The sequence below is a fragment of the Triturus cristatus genome, chromosome 8 (genome assembly GCF_964204655.1).
Source record: "Triturus cristatus chromosome 8, aTriCri1.1, whole genome shotgun sequence".
In the NCBI taxonomy this organism is placed as follows: domain Eukaryota; kingdom Metazoa; phylum Chordata; class Amphibia; order Caudata; family Salamandridae; genus Triturus; species Triturus cristatus.
The window spans coordinates 1,479,937,436-1,479,956,298 of NC_140591.1; the positions used below are offsets into that span (position 1 = coordinate 1,479,937,436).

At 43.1% G+C, this 18,863-nt stretch overlaps 1 protein-coding gene across 2 annotated transcripts in view; it reads right to left on the reverse strand.

Moving 5' to 3' along the window:
* Positions 1-18,863, reverse strand: part of RAB6A (RAB6A, member RAS oncogene family) — a 358,201-nt gene that overhangs the window by 45,128 nt on the left and 294,210 nt on the right. The gene's annotated exons all lie outside the window — the stretch shown is intronic.

The following is an 18,863-nucleotide window of genomic DNA, read 5'->3' on the forward strand; positions in this document are numbered from 1 at the left end:
GGAAGAACGCTGGCAACAGAAAACAACAAGGAGTGCAGGGGGAGAGAAGTACATAAGGGAGAAAGCTGGAAAGCACAAACTTCAGTCAAATGCTTAATCCAAAAGAAAAACTCAGTGCTTGAAAAGCAAGCAGTGAAAGCACAGAAGCTAGCTATCAAAAGAGATGGAAGAGGCTATTCTCATGGCAGGGACAAATACAAAATTGACAAGCTGGGGGACGAATAAGCAGTAGGCAAAGGAGTGACAAGAAAGCTAAGCAATGGGTGGGCTCCAAGCCCCGGTATGTTCTAGGTAAGCCCACAATATTTCGCACAACATGCAGCACATGCGATGTTTAGTAGCTGCTACCTAAAGAGGGGTGTTAACATCGCTGCTGTAAAAACACACGGTTAGGATGTGACTGTTCAAGAACTTTAGACCAATTGCTCAGTTTTAATTGATAGCTAAAGCTATTGAGAAGCACCTGGCTACCAATTCTCCTGGAAGAGAGGAGATGACTGAGAATTAGAAAGCAGACTTTCAGCTTGAATGCATCATAGAAGCACTTCTGCTTGTAGCCTTGGCACTAAGGTTTCAGAAAGATGAGGGGCAATGTGGAGAGATACTGTCTCTGCTACATTTCAAATGGTCACCCATGACCACTTGTTAGATTACATAAATCAAAAGTGGAGGGCGTCTCCCAAAACAAGCAGTTACTGTGCCCCGCTCCTTCACAACAGGTACAGTACATGTGTTCTTATAGAAACTTCATCCACATGCAAATCTGTGGCACACTTCAGAATCAGCTGCACACCTCCAGGTGGGTTTAACCTCGAATTTGGAGGTAACACTTTGAATTTTCCATGTACTTAATGGGATCCAAAGATAGGAATCGTTAAACAACTACAGAGATTCCTAACCCAATTCTTTAATAAGATGGGCCCTGTGATACAGTTAAAAATTAACATGAAACAGCAGCATTTACTGAGCCAGTGTCTGTTCTAGGTCGATATATTTCATCTGCTTAACAAGATATGCAGATCTCATCAGGACCGCTAAGATCCTTGTACTTCTAACCTATACTTAGCAGGAGTAATGCACCTGCATGCATTCCATGCAAGATCAAGAGATAGTTATCAAACTCTTTTATACAGGGTGAGTTGATTGAAAACAGATTATCCACTTCTAGAATCCTGCCAGCAGATATCCAGGCTTCACGGGAGCAAAAGCGGGGGCTTGCTGGTATCAAAGGTCACACATGCACCAATACTCAGCGGGTACTTCCCAACCTAGCTCCGTGGACAGCATCTTACTAGACTGGATAAAGGCAGTGGACCTCACAAGGCAGATACCATGTTGGTTCACTATCCATCCTAAAATATGAGTCTCAATCGTTGGTGCTGTCATCAGTCCTTTCTTCGGAGCTCATATTGCCCTATGATGTTCACCACAGTTCAGCTGTCCCCTATCTTATGTAACCTATATCTTCAGCCCCATAGTGGGCTATTGTGAGCCTTTGGACTTAAATACCATCTAGTACTAAGAGAACTTTCATTCTATTCAAGATATGTTGTATAGCGCACAGCTAACCCGAAAGGCCTCCTAGCGCTGAAACAGGCACAACTGCAAAGCCTTGGCAAACCATGCCAGGGTTAGAATTGATGAGTCTTTAGTTGTTTCCTGAAAGATTTCTTGCTAGACCCGCCTTTGCTTAGCAGGGACGGCATTCCATAGTATAACAGCCAAAAAAGCAAAAGAGCGGCCACCACATCTGGCATTTTTGACCGTAGGAATGGTCAACAGAGAGGAGTACTCAGAACGTCAATCTCTTAGGCAGGTAAGGACAAAGTAATCTTCGAATCAGAAGGGGGCCTTTTCCTTGCTTTGCTCGATGAGCCATACATAGGACCTTGAACTGGATTCTCTTTTGTAGGAGTGATGTTTGGGACTTTAAGGGTAGACTGAATGGTCTATAGACGTTTTAGGACATATTTAGGGCTTCCCAGAAATAGGGAAATGCCGTAGTGAAGGTGGGAGTTAATTAGTCTGTGTATAACCACTCTTTTGGATGAGGGTGGCAGCCACTGCATAACATTTAAGGATCACAGTAGTTGTAAACAGGTTGCAGAAATGTTTTTGGCTTCGATTTCTATAGTAGATTTACTGTCCAGCCAAAAACTGAGGCTTTTCACTGCAGCGGCTGGTACTGGTCGTTCCAAGGCATTAAGGGCAGAACAGTTCTTTCCAACAGGTCATGTTATCGACAATGAACACCTGAGTCTTTCCACTGTTCAGTTTGAGGCAGCTGTCTGACATCCATGGTGTTACTTCCTTAAGACAGCATTTAAGTCACTAGATGCCTGCTGTACTATGCTTGCCAGTGAGAGGATGTAAACAGTAAGGAGGGTTAGACTTAAAGAACAGCCCTGTGGGACTCTGCATTAGATGGTAGAAGTTGCTGAGAGACAAGAATCAGAGGACCTGAAAGCTTCGGTCGCTCAAAAAAGCCTTGAGCCATTTAAGGGCTGGGCCAAAAATGGCAGAATTTGTAAGCCTTTGGGCCAGGATGCAATGGGAGACAGATCTGCTCATGATATTTCGTCAAGACTCAATGCCAAGCTAAAAGACCCTCCTGGGCATACAAAATTGGATAATCACTAATTTTCAAAAGCTAACTGGTAATAAGACCAAGGTGCCAGTCATAGGGGCAGGCATGCAGCTCCTAGGGAAGAAAACGCCAGGCTCCTCAGTACAAAAAAAAAAAAAAAGGGGAGTAGTGTTAGACCAACAACTTTCCTCCTCTCTCAAATCTCAAATACAGAGGGTATTGCCCACAGGATACAGCTTCCTCAAACCCTGAGAAAAGTGTATTCTTTCCTTCATGTGGAGAAGTTTAGTCAAGAGGTAGGAGTTTGCGCCCACGCTCATCTGTTGCAGTATCTACATGGGCCTGGCCCAGCAGCTCCATAAACGGGACGTACAAAACGTATGAAATCTCATATACCATCTCAGCTGGTTGTCACAAGGAAACAAGCAGATTATGTTCAAAGTAGCTCGCCTTGTCCACAGGGCTTATTATAAAATGGGCATTAATCTCTCTGAGAGGGTTATCCCCTACCCGATGGTGAGGACCGTACGCTCAAGGAAGTAAAGAAGGAAGTGTATGCAGCAGGATCTTCCAGCCACAGGGTTTTCGACTCTGGAATAGGTTACCATAGGACATTTGGCTATCTAAAACTTTGCTGCGTTTAAGGCAGTAGTATGCTTTTATCTCTGGGCTCCATCACAGACAGAAATGATCAGTTTCTCCCCGCCCAGAAAATGTTAGACGTTATGAGATCTTTTACTGTTGTGCTAGTTTTTAGTAGTGTTTTTTCTTCTCTGCTGTGGCTGATGCCAAAATGCTTCTGTGAATATCAGAATAGATACAATACGTGCATGACAAAAGGCGGCGGCACAGCAGTTATTGCAGAGGTGTCCCACTCAACGTGCAACGTTTCTAATCAGGAATCATATGCAATAGACAAGCACTTTCTAGTACTGATGTAATTCATCTGCAGATGGGAGCTGAATGGCCAGCCTCTCCACTTAATGGAATTGGTGTTCACTAAAGGAAGGGACAACAGGGCACACAGTGGGGATTTCCCATGGCTGAAGGCATCTATCACCTGCGTCAGAATCTCTGGGAGGCTAAGTGTGAACAGTGGTAGTACTAAAGAGTGCAATAGAATTTACTACAACGGCAACTCCCTCTAGCAAGTTAAGATAGAGATGTGAGTTTATCCACCTACTGCAGCGTACAGGTCAAGGACCACGACTCATTTATTACCTTCTGCAAGGGTAACATTTTTCAATTTCGCAAGAGAAGAACCGATTTAAAGTGCTACAAAGTGAAAGACAGGGGAAGCAAATGCCATGTGATGATGGGACCCAACCCGGGTGCTACAATGCTTCTACTATAGAAAACCTTTTTCAGTACATATATGTTTACTGCCAAAAACTATTTGCGTGAATCTTATCATTAAGTAAAAACAAAAGGTGAAGCTTCAGCACGGGTAAATGCAGAACCAAAGTTTTATTAACAGGACTTGGGATATGATCAGCTTGCTGTAAACGTATGAATGCAAAAAAAGTCTTGGGCTACCAAATGAAATGTTGTCATGGTGCAGCAAAGTAAAATTACTGCAAGGTGATAATTGTTAGGCACAGAGTAAGGCACAAACTGCCCTGTTCTGAGAATGAGGGCCTGTACACGTAACTTGACAAAGAAACTTCCAAATGAAGTAGCATTTGTCCATGCAGGGATTCAACAGGCAAGACATGTTTTAGAATTGAACATCGAGAACATTCCTTCATTAGAGAATAGAAGAGCGTGGGCTATTTATCCAATTAAATAAAACGTCCAAGCCCCTGTCCTAAGAGGTCCGTGAAAGAATGTAGGGACATCGACAGCTTCTTTAACGTACTTTAAAACACAATAAATAATTCCGATAACAAGAGAAACAGAGCATTTCTGTTGAAATGGTATCCAGAAAAGACTTGTATCCTAGGTTACCTAATTGTTAGGACTAGGTGAGGTCAGCTTAAATGAGGCACATTCAACATTGATAGAACTATAACGCATACCAGTGCACACAAAGACATCTGCCACAAGAGAAAATGGATACATCACAACGTGAAGTGACACCATGTCTGATGTGCTTGGGTAGGCCCACATTTAGGCTAAGTAACTTTGACAAGAATGATCCTCAATAGCCTTGGCTGTCATGCAATAGAAGAAAGACCATGCCATTCAAATAGAGGGGCCCGTCTTCTACTCCTGATCTCAGTAAGGGATATAAAGCCACTGGTCATCCACATAATTCAAACTGTTGGACTGTGTGAGGTGACCGATGCTTGAGAATCCAAAACTATCATTTTATAATTTGTCAATACGGGAATCTGGATAAACCACACCCTTTCCTGTGAGATCTAAGAGTAAATTACATATCTGGAACCCACTCGGTAAAGCACTTTGCATGTGAACGAATGGTTCGCCTTGACTAAGGAAAAGTAAAAATATCTGGGAACGTTGTCTAGGAGTTTCAGGATTTCAACTTTATAACATGTAGGAGGTTCCTTCAATCTGAATTGATTAAGGTGAGTTATTTAGTATTAAAATAGGCGAATAAAAATTACTTCCTCATATCCTAGATCCATCCCTGGGGTGCAAATGTATGAATAAAAGGTGCAGGTCAAAACCCTGTCCTAAACAAAAGGGATAAGCTGAAGGAGTAAAATCCAGAAGAGAATGGTGTGCATGCCACTGAAAATACACATGGCAATGAACTGGGCATGCTTCAAACCCCTAAAAGGACATTCAATAACCAAACACCATTGCCAGAACAGTATGCAGCACAGTAAATAGGAACTAAGGTGCAAGGCACAAAAAAACGCGCAGGGAGGGGCAGTGCTACAAGGGAATAATACTTTTCATTTCACAAAGGGAGCACCACATTTGCATGCAAGACTCGGAGAAAGACGAAAAGGTTAGACTATTTGGAATACTCAAAGAGATCAGTTATCAGAACTGTGTAGGACTACGCTAAGAAATGGAAACAGTCCTGGCCACAACAGGGCTTACCTCACAATATGGATCAAAGATATGCCATTTTTAACAGTGCTTTAAATAAATTAAACAAGACGAAATCTATGGCTATTTTAATTAGATACCAGTAAAGTATATTTTGACAAGGTACAGGATTAAGCTCAAGACTGAATCCAAGTTCTATGCATAATACACATGGTTTTACAGTTTTAACAAAAAGCCATCCTGTTTCCAACCTAAAAATATCCCATTGCATTGAAAATTCTCATCAAACCCTACTGCACATGTAGGTTTGATACAAATGTAAGGAAAGCACTCCGCTTCTACTGCACATTAAAAATTAACCCAGTTAGGAAATAATAATGAAAAGCAGAGTACATTTCTCCCTTTGTCACTGTTTTTCCAACACGGTCTTTCCCACCCCTTTCCTGCCTCTCTCTCTTATTCGGGGTCAAAGTCTGAGGATTATATTTAAGCACTGGTTCCAAAAATTAGTGCCTGTGGGTCTCACCTGCACCATCAGTTCAAATAAAGAACTGAAGTACCCCCAGTGATTCCACAGATATCAGGTTCACTAACCATATTTGTTTTTTTATAGATTCACATACCTACATATTCAAATACAAACTTAAAGGCTATCATTAAGAGTGTTCCCAAATTGACACAAAGGCGTTGACATAAATAGACAAACCCTTTATCTTAGAAGACATCTGCTGGAAAAGAAGCAAAGGCTAAAGGTCTTAGCTTATTGACCTTTTGCCTTTACCAATGCTATTTCCAGATGCTGTGCAGCACTGGTAAAAAACATTTTTTACTGATGTTGAGTAACATCGGCAAAAAAATAAAAACATAAAAAAAGGAACAAAGGCACTATGACTGAGCCCGCATTACTTACTAGCGAGTGCATGGTGATAATCTACGAATGAACATATCTACCAAACTGTTCAAGTGCCTGGGGAATAATGTGGCATTTATTTTGGGTTAATTTACTGACCCCAGATGCCGGCTGAAATACGAATCGATAAACAAAACAAAAATTGAATTTTAATGACGCTAGAGCGCTTTTTGCACAGCAAAGCAGCCTGGCAGATGCCAAGACCTCAAACTATCTAAATGCCCATAAGGCATTCAGGAGCTGGGTGAGAGGGATGAGGGAGCAACACTGAGCATGCGGTGGCGGAAGGGAGTGATTGGGGGGAGGGGTGTTAAAGCAGCACACTAGGGAGAGAGCTAGAAAACATGTGCACTCACACAGTGCTGAAAGAAAAAGAAAAACATAGTTCCGTGAATGCAAGTAGTGGCAGAATAAAAGTCTTCCAACCAAAACGATGGAAGTACTAGGGGGAGGGAGAAACAAGAAGACAAAGGCAAGCTACTGAATAAGAAGCAGGCAAATGAGTGACAAAGCAAACCAACTGTTAGGGAAATGGGCAGGCTTTAAGGTCATCACGTTTTTGGAACGGTCCACAAGAGGCTTTTGCACAGAGAAGATGGTAAGCGAGACTCTCCGTCTTTCCGAGTAGGGAACTTGTACTGGTTAGATGTGAATTTCTGAGAGATTTCAAGTGGCACAAGCACTTGCAATGCAATAGGTCTCGCATTTACAAGAGTTTGAGCAATTGACATTGTAAATGGCAATGCCTTTTATTTATGTGTTTTTAAAACAGATAAATAAAAGGCATTGTCACTTACCATGCCAATAGCTTAAACTCTCGTAATTTTGAGACCTATTGCATTGCAAATGCTTGTGGTACGTGTAGTTCATAAGTTATGCAGGGTGGGGGGGAAGCAACTTGTCCAACAGAGCGTGTGGGGGGAAAAGCACTATGATGCGGCAGGCAGTGTCTGCATCATAGTGCCTTTTTGATTATGGCGAGTGGGAGCGGAACAACGCAGACAAAGTGAGGGTGGCAGCAGGGCAACAGACAATGGGAGGGAGGGTAGACATGGACAATTGAAGCAGGGAGGGTGAGTGCAAACCAATTAAGGCAGGGGAGGAGCATGGAAAGAGGAGAAGTACACGATGGAGCCAGCTGAAAAAGATGCACTCAATGGTAGGCAATGGGTGGTCCGTAGGCCCATGATAGGAAAATAATATAGGCCTGGAAGAGAAAGAGCATGCGCTCTCTATGCTGGACCTAAAAATGACTGCATTAGAAACCATTCTGGCACAAACGTTGGCCACTAGCTTCCAGAGAAAACATTAAACCAACAATAACGCAGCTGCACAGTTCATTCCTGTGGAATGAATCGTTTAGCTGAAATTTAAACACAATATCCATAATCTTTTTGAACTTAACTGCAGCATGTTCACTATATCTGCATCAGTGCATCTGCTGCCCCATCATTCTCACCTCTCAAACTGTTAAATGCTTGCGTTACTCCAGATTTACTAAGCAAAGCAGTGGCTTTGCAAGGTGCCTTTGCATGGCTGGGTAAATCTCATTCTAGGTTTTGTTTCATCCTGCGTCCCCTTCCTTGGAGCAAGGGCGACACAAAACCTCTCATAAATTGGCCTTCCACAAGGGCAGAGCGTTTCAAATTTAAATGTTTAGCGTGCATTCAAATAATGACTAAAAAAATTAAAACAAATCTGCTACTTCTCTATAAAAACAGATGTTTCGAATTTTAAAACGTAGAAATGTACATGAAATGGGTACAAGTTTTCCAGAAAACTCAAATGCAAAACCCTCTTGAAAATAAGCAGATATTGATGGACAAAACGGTACCCCTTGTGCTTCAAACAATCAATGGTTTGTGGAAACGCAGCACCTGGAACATTTTGCAGTTATGTTACAGGGTGCCAGCACTACAGGCAGGCGCCAACCCGCACTCTTCTATCGCAGACACTAAAAGAATAATAAGAAAATGCAAGGACCTCTGGAAAATATGTTGGAAAATGAGAAGGACAACGTCCTAAATATAAAACAGTTTAACAAGCAATGGCTTAACAGCCTTCCTAATTTTCAGGTCGTTTTGCCAGAAATGGATAACCGGGACAAGGAGTTCCTGTACAAGGCTGCTCTCACACAGACTTCTGCCAGCATGGTCGGGGAGATCTGCCATCAGGCGATTTTTCTTTTCTGCGATCACATTTCTCAATGGCTGGTACCTACGCGCTAACCCGTCAAAAAATGCTGGCCCTCAATCATATAGGGTTTGTGCACTGGACCAAGGTCTTGGCGATCAAGTCTTTATGCCACTGGCTCTCAAAGCCGAGTCTTCGTAGCTGCTGGCTTCCGTGTAATCTCTATTTTTAATCTAAAATGTATTCATCTACCTGGATATACAACTAAAAACCTGATGAAGCACATTCAACAGATGCAGGTTTTTTTTGCAGGTTTTTTTTTTTTTTTTTACATTCAAACGCGGGCGAGAAGAGAAGCTTTCGAACATTCGGTTATTTTAAGGCTAAAAAAAATTAGACTACTCTTAACTTGTGTATTGAAACTAATAAGGCATGATGAACAGCTGTTCCTATAGAGCTATTGATGAAATATAGATCTATAAATCACCGTTTAGAATGACAGTTCATCGTTGCAGCAGCAACAAACAAAACAGGAGTCCTCGAAAAACGCTTATGGAAAGGAAGAGGTTAGACATCCCTGTAAAATAGGAACTGCAGCAATGGATAAGGGTAACAGTGCGCCATTCCTGCAGCTGGAAGCTAGGACGGTGGCGGAACGACAGCACCGGCTCCCTGGCACGATCTGTCTGAAGCGGCTCTAATCCCACTTTGTACACTGCTCTAGCAAATAGACGGAGCAAATCCACCACTACCGACTGCTGCTGCACGCGGCCAGCAGGGACCCTCAGTTTAAGCGACTTAAAAAAATCATTTAGCACACTAGGAATGTTGATAAAATGCCAAGAGGGACAAACTGACTGTGCGGCTTCCAGTTCGGGTTAGAGCACCGGTTCCCAAGGGATTTAAATATTACGAACCATTAAACAGGGGGATTGTTACACTCCCGAAAACGACAACGTTATTATCCTGGAACAGAAACTACTTGGGAAGGAATTGAAAACAAGCAGGAAGGGGGTGGCAAATGGTGTGCACGTTTGCGGCCGCTTTGATGTCCTCAGTGGCCGCGCGGCTCACTGAGGACATCAAAGCGGCCGTGAAAGTGATCAGGCAGTGCTTTTCAGGCTGCCAAATGGTGCGCGCGCCCGGCGCACATGCACTGTATTTGGAGGCCTGAAAAGCACTAGTTTGCACTTCCAGATCCCCCTTTTACAAACGCTGTCGCGAGAGCAGCGCTGGCTCAGGCGAGACCTAATAAACAGTGTTTGGTAAATAGGAGGCTGCTATGTGGATAGGAAGTTGCTTCAAGGACTATGGAGTTGAATGGGATGTAAAGACAGATCATCTAAACTGGTCTCCAAATGCAGTCTTAGGCATTTTCGTAGGTATGAATATCACAACGGTAATGTCTAATTAAGCTACTTCAGATTTTAGTACAGTCACCAGACGAAATTCACATAATAAAATGTGTAACAGCTTTAATGTTTTTCACTGTGATCTTTGGTTCTCCAAGAAAAGGTTTTCTAAAACCAATGCTCAGTACAGGTCTAGTGCATCCCAAGTTATGGGCTACTCATGAACTCCACTTTAAAGCAGCACAATAATGCTGTATTAAAGAGAGCCCCATAGCAACAAAGAGCCTCTTCAGCATTCAACAGGCAGACAATGCTTTACCTACAATTGTGGATGCCAAAGTAACTCAAGAACTGCTCATTTGATATTACTTTTCAGAAGATACTTGAGCAAAAGAACAAAGGAAGGTTCAAGTAGAATTTTATTTAATATGAACTATACTGACAGTTCATTAACTGATAAAGAACATAGAAGTTTTAGCTATCAGCTATTCAGATTGCAAATCCTTGCCTACCTTTGGAATCACAAACTCCCACATCTCACCTTCTAAAAAGAGAAGACAAAAACCTTAAATAATTTGGCCCTACAGTTTTAAACGTGCACTGTATCTCACTGGTAGTTGCAACCTGCTTTATATCACTGTTCTACAGAATTGCAGGGGCGTGGCTACCAATTTACTTTTATCTTGTTCGGTCTTATTTATTGATAGTTTTATAGTGCCAACTGTATCTCAAAGCTGTACACGAGGAGAACTTTCATACTTAATTTTTACACACAATTTTATTACATTTCAGTTAGGGAGAACTACTGTCAGGTTACGTTACAACTTATCACAAATTCCACTTCAATTAAGCAATTTACTGGTATGTTGTGGACAATTTCTCCATTTACGCAGCCACTTCCGTAAAATATTAGGCAGGCAGGACCCCACCTAAAGATGGCCACCCAGGTCTCTCAAGATATGAAGTGCAAGCATCACACACTCTGATTTCCTGTCAGGGGCTGTGGCATGATGTACATCCTACTCCAAATAGGGGTTACTTCCTACCTGGTGCCTTTCCTCCCTCATTGTAGACGGGAGAGATTAGAAGGTGGATTTTTCAGGAGGTTACCATTTGTTTTTGTCTATGTTTTGGGCTTCCATTTCCCCCTTCATGCCCATGCTATATCGATAACCATGGTACTTTGTTTTGCTCTGTTTGTCTCACAATTGTTCTGAGGGGGAAAGGATGTGCAGTGTGATGCCACGAACGCACTGACGCTCTCCCTACTCCTCCGCTAATCCCCCGGTGACTCTCTACCTGTGCCCCCCTGCAGACAAATCGGCGGGCTGCTCAAAGATCAGGAGCCTTCTCTGAAGCTGCGATACCCGATACCGCTGCCCCTATCGCTTGCTTATTTGCCCGTCAAACGCCGCGAAGCTGCGGGGGCCGCTGGAAAATACTAAGTTGCAGGACGCCTCTGGACCGTGATCGGTCCCACCGAGTTGCTGAGCTGCCGGGCTGCTTCACTTGTTTATTTTCGGCCGATTTCACTTGCTTCTGTCTTTCTTCAGACTGCCTTCGATTACCTCCCCCGGCTGCTCCCATTGTCTCTCCCTCAGCCGTGGACCGCGGCTCCTCCGAGAGTCCTGGGATCCTGCCTCCGGGGTTTCCTACTGACCAGACGCTAGCTGGTGTTGGTGGTTTACTGACCTCGGAAGTTGCTTCATCAGTTATGCTGCAGTGGCCGGGCCAGGCCTCGGGGAAAAGTGACAGGTAAGTCTGTGGAGCCGAGTGGTACTTTGCCTCCACGGATTGTTTTAATACTGATTCTGGGCATATATCTGCTACTCTGGTTCTAGGAGACCTCCTCGAGCAATACGAACTACTTTTGTTTGCCTTGTTGCCCTGTTTTGCTTCGCTGGGCTGGGCTCCAGTCTAGCTCTTACCACAGCCTACATCTATCAGACACTTAACTCTTATCCCTTATTCTTTACAATAAGAACAGCGGATGTGCCGCATCTCTACTCTCAACCGAAGGGTCTCTCAAAGCCGCCGCACCCGGTGGCTTTCCTGGCCAGGCCGTTCCAGCTCTCTTATACTCCACAAACCCCCTCAACTGTTCTCATAGTTCGCCCGGTTTCCTCCAATCTGCCAGGGAAAGCAACTGCACAAGAAATGGCCCCACCACGCAACATCAAAATCAGACGCAATTAAATCTCTACACCGGCGGAAACAAGTGAAGTACTCCGTGTGGGGGGCAAAGATAAGGAGAAAGAAGGGCGTTGGGATAACAGGAAATACCTGGGTGAGCGGGGCAAGCAATACGGCTCCTTTTACAACTGGTGAGCCACATTCCACTGTGCATACTTCACAAACAGTCGCCGGTAACAGACTTAAAGCAGGGATCCAACGCGGGTCTGGGTCTTGGTCTGGTTCACAAATGGGGAAGTCTATCTTAAACCTACTGCAATCTGGTCACGCAAATGAAATCCTCCGTACATGTGGCTCTGAAAATTCCATTCCAGGTCTCTTAATGGCAGAGGTGTTGAACACTGCAGTGCAGGGAGGCAGGAGCTGTGCTAGTCCTGTATCGAATAGTAAAATTAGCTTAATTAGCAGCACCTCTCCTACAAATACCCTATCCTCTGATGGGACTGTCACTACAAGACCTTTTCCAAATGACCAAACTGATGGAGCAAACAGACCAGACGGAAGGGGAGGTGGAGTGGATGGTTCTGATAACGGTACTAATCAGGATGATATGGCCAGGAGTGATATCGTCATAGATACAGCATTACCCACTGTTACCACTGCTGATCATAGGGATTCTCTCAGCCAGGAAGTAGAGCATCTTGCTAACCAAATAGAGACTTAACCAGTAATATCCCAGTCCCAAACTTAATCGCTCAGATTCCAATGGAGTCGGCGCTAGATCTTGAACAGCGTGACTCAATAAGGGACTTGCTGTCCAGTACAAAGAATGGCTGTAATGCCTCTGATGGGGCAAAGGCTCAGAAAAATAAGAATCTAAATACGCCTAAAAAACTTAAAAGAGGCAAAGGGCGTGGACGAGGGGTAAAACAGCAAGTAACTGAGGCAATGGGGCGACTTAAGCTTGCAACTTTCAATGCTTCCAAGGCTGAGACTAGGATCAGCCCTATACGTAAGTGGGTATCAACTAAGGGAGAGGTCAAAACTATCATCTCAAGACTTTCAAATGTCAATCAGTTAACGGCCTCCCTGACTGAAACATCTGATGGAGACCAAGTAGACTCTGGGGGTAATGGAGGGAGCCTTAGACAACTCTCATCGGTCCCGTTGGAGAGGCCTGAAACCTTACCCAGTATTGTCTCACCCATATCTTCAACATCCTCAGTCTTTTCTCCTGCTCTCCATCCTCAGGTGTCACCTCCGATCCCACTAGAAACGGGTGTCAAGAACTCCAACGGTACGGGAGAGGATGCTCCCCCTCTCCAGTATTCTGACGGCATTAAACATTCAGAGAGCAGAAGCCCAAGAATATTAGAAACAGGCCAAAATTAATAGCTCCGAAATCAAGCAAGCATTGGCGGAGGTCACATCCAAGGTCGCCCAACTCTCTTCCGAAGTCGCTGACTTAAAACAACGAGTGTTGGAGGTGGAAGAAGCCAATACATCTACTGTTAAGCTCGTCAAAACTCAGGATTCTCAGTTGTCAGGAATACAGTTCAGGATTGAAGATCTCGAAAATCGATAGAGGCACCAGAATCTGCACATTTTTGGTATTCCTGAGGGCAAACAAGGCAGCGATCCTTGTGCCTTCATCGTCAATCTGCTTCAAAAGGCCTTCCCCGATCTCGCAGACTGGGATAGGGACACCCAAGTTCAAAGGGCACATAGATTACCCTGAGAGACTGAAACTGATAATGGTAATCAATCTAAAGCAGACTTTGCACTACCGATCCTGGTGTTTCTAGGCAATTTTCTCCTGCGCCAAGCAATATATTTTAAGGCGCGTCCTGCAACCCCACTCAAGGTAGACACTGACTATTTTTGTGCGATCTGACTTATGCAAGGCAACTATGGATAAGCGGTGGAGGTTCCGTCAACTAATAGATCCTTTCAAGGCTGTTTCATCGCAGGTGTTCTTGCAAGAACCTGCACGTCTAAAAGTAGTTAAGGATGGCAGACAATATTTTTTTTTCGATGACCAAGATGCTAAACAAGTTGAGGAAATGGCAATCGGCTGGCAAATAGCATTTACAGTCTTAAGCCTACTGCAGTAACTAAGAGAGGATGTCTCAGTGGAAATAAAACATTTTTTTCTTTATATATAATGGATACTATAACAGACACTCCTAAGAGACTCTTTACTCCTTTGTCTTTTTTTTTCTTTCTTCTTCTTCTCCAGTTTAGGTCTCCTTCCTTCTTATTTGCTAACATGTATGGGGGTCTTCTCATCTACAATGCTAAATGGTATGATTGACGTACAGGGTCGGGGACAACGGGTATCACCGGGGGTTTGGAGGGGGGGCCTTGGGAGGGTGTCTTTGCATGCTGTCATTATGCGACAGCAGGGAAAGGGGCGATTCCTTTCTCTAGGAACTGGGAGCAGGATGGGCGCAGGCTTAGGTAGGGATGGTCACTTGAGGGAGTGGGGGGGGTAAAAGCCACAGTTTTGAAATGTTACACACCACTATTTATGCAGAGCAATATACAGAGGAGCTAGTTATATTAAGTATTCATAATAGAATCCGGATTTTGATTATTTCACAATGCCTGAACTTAAGTGTATGTGTTGGAATGTAGAAGGTTTGAATCAAGCGGGGAAACGACGATTAGTAATGGAAGAGTTACGCACTTTTAAGCCCAATACACTAGGGTTGGCAGAGACGCATATTGCTTATAAAGACAAAGCACTCTTTAAACACTTGGGATATAACCTTATGGTATGCACATCGCAAACAGTATCTATCCGCGGGGTGGCGTTGTTAAATTCTAGACTGTCAGACTACTGTTGCTCGCTCACTTGCAGCCATTAGGGGGAGGTGGGCAATTTCACAAATCCTGATCTATGGGCATGTGTTTACAATATGTATGGTTTATGGTCCCAATACAGACTGCCCAGATGTTATTTATCATGTGAGCTCAGAGCTACTAGAATGGCCTGGCGATAAGATAGTGATGGGCGATTTCAATTGTATAATGGATAGGAGGATGGACACCACTAATGTATCTGCCAGCGCCAGAATGTGCTAAAATAGAACTGCCATACATGAGCTTTTACATCTGCATCAGTTGGAAGATTCTTGGAGGAGGCTACTTCCCAATGTCCCAGGCTACATCTTTTTCTCATCTCCCCATAAGCACTATTCTAGAATTGATATGATTTTTGCCAAATATTCTATCCTGGAAAATGCATTGGTGGCAGTCTGTCCTAGAGTCACCTCTGATCACAACCCTGTCATTTTAACAGCACAGATACAATCAAGCACACAAGCACCAACTAGGGATTTTTCTTTTCCTAGACATCTTCTTAACAATTCGGATTATATAGAGGGGATGCGTAGTGCACCCGGCGAGTTCATTGACTCTAATATGGGTTCGGCATCAACAGCAACTGTCTGGGACTGTTCAAAGGCTTATGTTAGATGAGGCATACTCCAATTTATCATAAGACAAAATAAGCTTGATTCTAGACAGTGGGCCCAGGAGCAAAAACGGTGCTTAGACTTTGAGCATCAGCACGCTGCAGCTATAGTTACAAAGAGTGCGACTGAACACTTGCTATTCCAAAAGATTGTAGAATCACGGGCTAAGCTTAAAAGACGGTTAAAAGACAAAGTCGCTAATAACTATCACAAGTTTCGGACCAAACAGTAGGAGTACGGTGAAAGAGTCGGTCAGTTTTTAGCCAATCAAATTGCTGATCAAAGTGCTAAAACCCATGTAAAAATGATTAAGGGGGAAGATGGCCTGATATATACCAGATCTGCGCATGTAGTTGAACAATTTGGGTTATTCTATGCTAATTTTATAGTGGCTCAGGTAGTTCTGGAGAACAGATCATTTTAGAATACGCGCAGGAATGCCAGTTGTCAACCTTGTGTCCGATGGTATCTGAGCCACTCGATGCAGACATTGATGCACATGAAATTGAGGATACTATAAATGCTCTGCGGGCTGGCAAGGCCGTCGGCGAGGACAAGATTCCTCTGGAATTTTTTAAAATCTTTAAAGATATACTGGTCCCTATCTTCCTTAAGGTATGCAACTCTATCTTTCAGGGAGAAGACGTTCCTCACTCTTGGAATATATCGAACATCGTTATTTTCCCAAAAAAGGGGAAGCCTACCGACGATATGAGTTCATATCTACCAATAGCGCAGAGAAGGCTTTCGACCGGGTGACATGGGAAACACTATGGATATTTATGTCCTGTATGGGCCTCAGTCAAAGATTTATCTCGGCGATACAGAAAATATATAACCATCCAACAGCTATAATCAAACTCAATGGGCTCTCTTTACTTTCTTTTCTAGTTCAAAGAGGGACCCGCCAGGGTTGCCCTCTTTCCCCTTTATTATTTGCTATTTATATTGAGCCTTTAATCCAACACTTACTGGTCAATGGCAATATCGATCCAGTCATTCTGAATGGGACAAATTTAAAGTTAACCACTTACGCGGATGATATTGCGATCTTCTCAGCCGACCCCGTTAAAGCTATGGCGGCAATCATGTATGAAGCACAGCGATTCGGCTCTTTCTCTGGCTACAAGCTAAATTTGCATAAAATACAGACTATTCTAAACTTTCAATTAGTCTCCCCCCCAGTAACTCTTGTAGTTACAAATATTACAAATACAGCTATCTATTTGGGGGTATGTCTTAGCAGCCAAGTTAATGAAATCATTCTACTAAACTATGACACATTACTTAAGTAGCAGAGAAGCTACGGAGTTGGCACCTTCTCCCTCTCAGTATTTATGGGCGGTGTCATGTGATTAAAATGAATATTTTACCTAAATTTCTATATTTGTTTCGTACTATCCCACTAATTATATCATCTTTTTTAAACGTCTAGATAGTGTCTTAGGTAGCTTCATTTGGGGATATCGACAGGGTACAAGAGCTATCCGATTCCTAAAACTTTCATACATACAGGGTGGATTTAATCTTCCCGATTTCAAGCTTTATTTATTGGGCAGCATTCATCAGACGGATACAAAGTTTACTTAGAGGAGCTGATAAAAATCCCAACGGGTTTTTATACCTGTTGGCGTGCGGGCCAAACACCGGGTTTCTATTATATCAAACGTCTGATTCCAACTATTTTAAGCGAGTTCGTTTTAAAGTAGTCAGAGGCATTACTAAAATCAGGCGTGAAATTTGCAAAACTTATACGATAGCTGACTTGCACCAATATACGGTGCTATGGGGTAATCCTCTGTTTCCTAATACATTCCATGATCATATCAGGAAAGAATGGCAGTCTAAGGGTCTAATGCGGATGGACCAGCTGTATAACGATCAGCGTTTTCGAACTTTTTCGTAATTAAAAGAAGAATTCAACCTCACAAACTAATTTTTTTTAAATACCTGCAAATTAGGGACTATCTTACTCGAGGTCGGGGGCTATCCTAGCTGCCTAGCTCATCCGAGATCCTGCCTATAATTTTATCAAAAACTTATTGGGGCAGTGGGTGATGACGGTGTACAAATTGCTGCCAAACTCAGTCGGGTTTTTGCCTCCGATATCTCAAGGGAGGAAATACAAGAGTCTCTTCAAACTATTGATTCTGCAGTAACGTCTGTTAATTTAAAACTACAACATAGAATTATCTTTATGTTATATTACACTCCAGAGCGAATCTCTAAATGGGTCAATAATTCAACTGCTGCTAAGACCGGTTACCCTAAATGTCAGGAATATGCTGCAGATTTACATCACATGTTTTTCACCTGCCCCAGGTTGAAGGATTTGTGGCCCAACATCGCTCTGGCCCTGTCAATATGGATCGGCTATGATACTCCTATCTCAGGGAAAGAGCTGTTGGGACTATTTCTCGAATCTGGGTGTCTTACGAAACCATTAGCCTCTATTATTGCTTCTTGCGCCAGTCTATGCATAGCCCACTTTTGGATACACGCCACACCCCCCAGCATTAACAAATTTTGGTCTTTGATGAGGGAGATTTTCGAAATTGAAACTGCATTGGCAAAAGCTAGAGGCCCTAGATCCCCTATCAAAACAGTGCAGGGTCTGGTCCTGCCTTCATTGGGATTAGTGATTGTATATCTCCTTCTCTCCTCTTTCTATTCTCTTTTTTCTTCTCCCCCCCTTCTTTTCTCTCGTGTTTTCCTCTTTTATTCTGCTCCATAAATGCTCCTCTGTGCTCTGGGCAGATTGAACTCACCACACTCTTGCAGGGCCATGCAGTCTGATGACATTAAAATTACTTTGGTCCTGGCTCCCAGTACTGCCCTGAAACTCTGGCCCTCCAGATACCTCTTATCACCTGTTACTCACTACAGTGCCTGGAACTACTTCTCTCCTGTGCACAACACTGAAAAGGATCACGCACAGAGGAATTATATTACTTGGTACCATTACTTAACTATTTTTTTCTTCGTTGCTGCTGAGGGCCTGGTAATTAAAAAAGAATGAATATACTGCTTCCTTAACTTTAATAGAATCTAAAATTTTGTCTGCACAAACTTAGAAAAATCAACAATAACACAGAGGTAAACGACTACTTTTTGTAGAATCCATAGGCTAATAGGTTCTTTGCAACAAGACATTTCCACAAAAACACTCCAAGATTGGCATTTCAGACAACCACGCTGTGATTTTGAAAAATACAGTATTTAAATGAAAAACAAGACTAGGAATCAAGCAAAGAAACATTGAGTACAGAGAAAGCATTATTTCTGGACAGCAGATTTGACAAGAT